This window comes from Harmonia axyridis, chromosome 5, assembly GCF_914767665.1.
Source record: "Harmonia axyridis chromosome 5, icHarAxyr1.1, whole genome shotgun sequence".
NCBI classification, from domain to species: domain Eukaryota; kingdom Metazoa; phylum Arthropoda; class Insecta; order Coleoptera; family Coccinellidae; genus Harmonia; species Harmonia axyridis.
Window position 1 is genome coordinate 25,945,716 of NC_059505.1, and position 6,000 is coordinate 25,951,715.

Consider the following 6,000-nt stretch of genomic DNA (forward strand, 5'->3'; position numbering starts at 1 on the left):
TCGAGTTCGATCTTGGGGATTGAAAATATGGAACATTAAAAAAATTATTTATAACCCTCAACTGAACATATACGAACAATTAATTTTGAAATAACTCGAAGATTCTTGTGTGTCCAAACATGAATGTTATGGTAGTTAGTAATCATCTGTTTAGAGAATTTTATGAGAAGTCAGGTTGCTCTTCTGTTCATTTTAAGAGCCATTAACAAAACCACATTCGACTTTCTTCATCCCTAGGTGCTGTAGATACATGATATGCGGGTTTGTGGTCATCTTTCAGTGTCTTGGACCCTCGAATTTTTATGAAAACTACAAAGATTACGATTTTGATGATTATTATGGGATGTCTTATCTTATCCCCGTCATTTCCATTTAGGTCAGAGCTACGAACATTTCGATGTGTTCTAATGAATACACAAGAATCCGGAATTCCTCTAGGAGAACGTCTTCGATATTCACGAACTGACGAATCCACAAATCTGCATTTCTGACACAAAATTCATACAAATAATGAATATTTGTGTATTCTTCGTTTGAAATAATGAAAACAATTATTTCAAATGAGAAAAAAACACTAATAACAATAACAATCAAGAAAATAACTTTGTCATACAACTTTTAATTAATCTGACAAATGGGTTTCTTGTTGGCACTGCTGAATTGTTTGACATTTAGAGGTTCTTTCCATCATTTTGTTTCAAATATCTATACTAAAATGCCTCAAATGATATGCGAAATTATTTTGAAAATGTTGAGAAACAAATGAGATATTTTTCTTGATAATCGAATGAATTCAAAATAGATATTCATTTGAAAGGAAAGCAGTGGCGTAACAATTTTTTCATGACCAAAAGCTGTCACATGCTAGAGCGAACGACACTAGTCACTAGTGGGATAAAAAATAGTTCCCAACATGAAACTTGCCAACCTGCTGAAAATGCTCGCCAAGAAAATGCCATTCGAATATGTCCAGCAAAAATTAATGAATTTAATTTCTCTTATCAAACTTGAACCCAGTAATTTGTGAACGAAGTATTTCTACGATATACTTAGTTCATTGAGTAAATTTATATTATTTTTCGATTTCCTATCATATCCTGTAGTTTTCGCATTTCAAACTATAACACCCTGTTTATCTTTAGATAGGTAATATGATTAGAAAAATAATTTTGGGTCACCTATATTTAAAAAAAAAAAAGAAATGTATGAGAGTTGACGAATAAATTGAAAACTTTCTTCTCCGTGTTAGGCACTATCTATCTGTTCATTGTATCAGATTTTCGGATATAATTTTGTCCAAGAAAAACAACCCAAACTTTCCTTTCGTGTAGAGTGGGTATAAATCTCGAAATTAACGAAAATAAAAATGAAATACCGTCACTTCTCCTCCTTAAGAAATTGTTTTTCTCCCCATTTCGTACCGAAAAATTACTCTCATATATAGAGAAGAGTCATAATAAATTATTTTTCAGCATTTCCTTCTCCTTTTCAAGTGAGTCAGCTACGTGATATGAATTATTCAGTGCGATAAAAATTCTATTCACGTTGGTCTCTCGAGAATTTGTAATATATTCATCATAATCCAGATCTTGATAAATACTGTCATCGTCTACTTATTCAACTTGAAGTTTTATTGAATCGATTCCAAGAAATTTCGGAAATATAAGGAAATTCAATAGCAATTATTGCATCTAATCGTTTGAAGGAAAATATACAAGTGAATTTTCACGTACAAGGAATTCTTTAATTGTTCGCCAAAATTAATGATGTGAAGGTATAGTGATAAAAATAAATATAATTCGCGATATAATATTATTTCTGAAAATGCATCTTGGACAAACATTATCTTTTAATTCAGTACAAATTTTCCATTACTTTTCGAGACATACATCACAATTGTACAGAATGGTATGATCACGTTATTTTAGTTTTATGATTTATGAGTCTCAAAAAAATTTCATAATGAATATGTGAAGAGCCAAGACCTGTTTTTACGCACTACTAGTTTTTGTCGTACCAATAAATTGTTAAATAGCTATATTTCATTCAAATAGAGCATCTTATAGTTGCTCAAATTTAAAATTTTGAAAATTGTTTCTTATGAATTATACCACCCAAATAATGCATCCTTGGAAACAATCCAACAAACTACTATCATTGTCTAAACCTTCAGTGAGTATATATTTTCAATTATTTGATACGACTCTTATTAAATTTCGATCAATCAAAAGACTTTTATGAAATTTACTAATACTTATGAATAATATGTATAAATAAAATAAATAGAAAAATCAAATTTAATCTACTAGGTGAAATATAACACGAGAAATCAGACTTATCATCGATGTTTGTTTTTTATTGTAATAATTGACATGGAGCAATGACTACCACTGTGATATAATAACGCTTTCATTCTGAAGTTTAATATATAAGTAATTTTATCTGAATAATATAATATATACCAATATTGTGTGTTTTAAAGTAAATAAATCTTCAATGTTTACTACTGTACATATTAGAGAGATTTTAAATTTTTTGTATAAAAACGTTAGATATTTCTAAGATTGGCTGTTGGAGAATGATCAAGAAGCGTTGATATGTAAAAGTAAAATAAGTCGAAATTCAGATTTCAATTCGAAATTCTCACTGGTACCCAATTTGTCAAGAGTTTATATCTATTAATTTGAAATTGTAGATTTATATTGGAATTTTTCTATTCCTCAGAAGGATATTCACGATAAATAGTCGATTATCATGAAAAAAATTGTTTTCAGGTTCATCACCTTGCTGATAATTTTTCTTTTAGAGTTGGAGTATATGGATTATTCATTTTATTTTTCACCTAATATGGATTTGGCTGAACCAAAGACGTCTGATTAGTTCAACTGATCAAGATGTCTTCATACAATCACAAAAACTTTCGGTAAATTTCATTAAATCAAAATGCGATTATCTAAGTTTTGAATGGGATACAAGTATAGTATACTAAATATCATAAAAATAGGATGAAAGTAAATTGAAGTTGTTACGAAGATTCACGGACCAAGGCATAGATTGAAAGACATGAAACCATATTCGTAGTTGTTCAAAAAAAATTACGCAGCTTGCTTTATCTTCCGTAAAATGCAGAAGAAAATTTATTTTCTAAAAACCTTAGCATCATGTAGTTCAAAAGTTTAGACCTTCAAATAATATATTCTTATGGTTTTCATTCGTAATGAAACTAAGAATAACATTGAAAAATTGGTATGCTATTCATATATAATATAATAACATATAATATAATAACATATAATATAATAATATTATAATTCTTATGGTTTTCATTCGTAATGAAACTAAGAATAACATTGAAAAATTGGTATGCTATTCATATATAATATAATAACATATAATATAATAACATATAATATAATAATATTATATGTTATTATATTATATATGAATAGCATACCAATTTTTCAATGTTATTCTTAGTTTCATTACGAATGAAAACCATAAGAATTATAATATTATTATATTATATGTTATTATATTATATGTTATTATATTATATATGAATAGCATACCAATTTTTCAATGTTATTCTTAGTTTCATTACGAATGAAAACCATAAGAATATATTATTTGAAGGTCTAAACTTTTGAACTACATGATGCTAAGGTTTTTAGAAAATAAATTTTCTTCTGCATTTTACGGAAGATAAAGCAAGCTGCGTAATTTTTTTTGAACAACTACGAATATGGTTTCATGTCTTTCAATCTATGCCTTGGTCCGTGAATCTTCGTAACAACTTCAATTTACTTTCATCCTATGTTTATGATATTTAGTATACTATACTTGTATCCCATTCAAAACTTAGATAATCGCATTTTAATTTAATGAAATTTACCGAAAGTTTTTGTGATTGTATGAAGACATCTTGATCAGTTGAACTAATCAGACGTCTTTGGTTCAGCCAAATCCATATTAGGTGAAAAATAAAATGAATAGATTTTACAGAATCATTTCAAAAATAAGGATAATTGGATATTGTTGCAGCTATTGGAAAATATTTCACTCTATTTGAGTTAATCAGTGTTCTCAATTTTTCTACGGTTTTTTCAAATTCATTCTTCGGTATCTTCCTAGAGGTGAAGCGATTCAATGCAATTTCCGTAAACATTGAAATTCAAGTCAAACAGTTAAAACACCTGCTGAAATACCTATTGAAGATATATGCCTTGTTAGTAGGCATCTCAAAAATATCTTGGGCCACTTTTCCTACCTAAAGAGAATATTTCCTTGAAATTTTTGGGTTTTTTAGTTCAAAAGTAAAGACCTTTAGAACAGGTTTTTAGGACTTCAAAAAGAACCAATTTGAATATTACGATGTTGTATAAGTGGGTGATTGAAGAATAATAAAATTAATTTTTAACGATTATCGACAAACTTAGAAGATTTTACTGAATATCATCCTTTTTAAATAAACTGTAATTATAAGAGACTCAAGAAAGCAATAAAATAACAGTGAAAATGATTAATTTTTTTAAAAGTATATGATTACAAAATATTTTGACAAATAATTTAAAAATATTAAAGAACGAAAACAATTTTTTCTGTTAGTAGAAATCAATTGAAATTTGAATGGAAGATGGTAGATTTTGAAATAACTAAAATTGTGTTCAACACCTAGTACTTAGTAAAAGTTTTATTGTCGAAATAATTTCGAAGAATCTGAACTGGTTGTCCTCCAACAGTCAGCGAGGTAACTAACCAACCAATTTTATATCTTATGAGAGAATCAGAAAAGGTGCGTACGACAGAGAAATTTGCTAGTTATTAGAGATTAGACACCAATGTATCAATAACCCCTGAAGACCGCTAGTTGTCCTAACCAACCCTTCATCCCCACGTTGGATCAAACTTAAGAAAAAAAAAATTAAAAATGTTAAACAGACGATAAAGCTGCCTCATTGCGCAAAAACGTTTTCAGGGGATGTCTTCCAAGAGCGGCGGGGCCCATGTTTTCCCGTTTAACTCTTGCAACGAAACTATGGTGCTATTGTCTGCTAGCCGGTCCGCTGTCCCGATGCCCCCCATACCCCCCAAAATCGGGGGGGCGGACCCCACGCGGCCCCGCGTTTGGGGGGGACTGATGCCTGAGCCCGCATTCGTCCCCCCAAAACAGCTCCCATCTTGTTACATCTTTAGGCTAATTTATTGTTACGATTACAAAAATAACAATTGAAACTATTACTGTCCCATATTTATGTGTGTACGTTTCCATAACTAATAATGAAGTTATATTAACTATTAAGATGATATGAATAATTAAACGATATGAATTTATTTGGTGTTTTATTTTTTCGTCTTGGAGAAAAGGTGATGAGGAAATTCTAAGTTTCCTGAATGAAGTTGACGTAACACTTCACTAATAAGCCTCTCGTCAAACATTTAAGTAGTTCGCCCATGAGCGGTTCTCTTCCTTGATGAAAAAAAGACATCACAGGACAGTTTTGAAATAACGCTCAATAAGTACCTGACCTAACAAGTAAAAACACATGATACATATGCTCCAAGGCTCTCTAAACTTTTCAATACCTTTTCTGTAGAAAGATTGTTCTTTATTTTCTAAATAAGCTTCAACCTTAAACCTCGACAATCACTCCTTTTTAAAGCAAAACAATTTTTTTCGAGCATTCTTTTGAGGTCTGCGAAAAGCCAGTAGTCACTATAAGGAGCATATCTAGAGAATAAGCTGGGTGATCAAGCAGATGGAAGTGCAATTCTGACAATTTGACCAAGGTTTTCATCGATTTGTTTCCCATATCCTTTGAATTTACTGACACTCCTTATTAAGATTTATTTTCATCTGTAGGAGTGTCAGATGTTGTATTCAAACGAGATTCGCCTGCATCCGTTCTCCTTCTTTTGAAGAAGTTCTCCAAAGAAGCTTGCTCACTCATAATAAGATTTCGAATAGTTTTGAAATCATGCCACACACATCAGGAGTTCAAC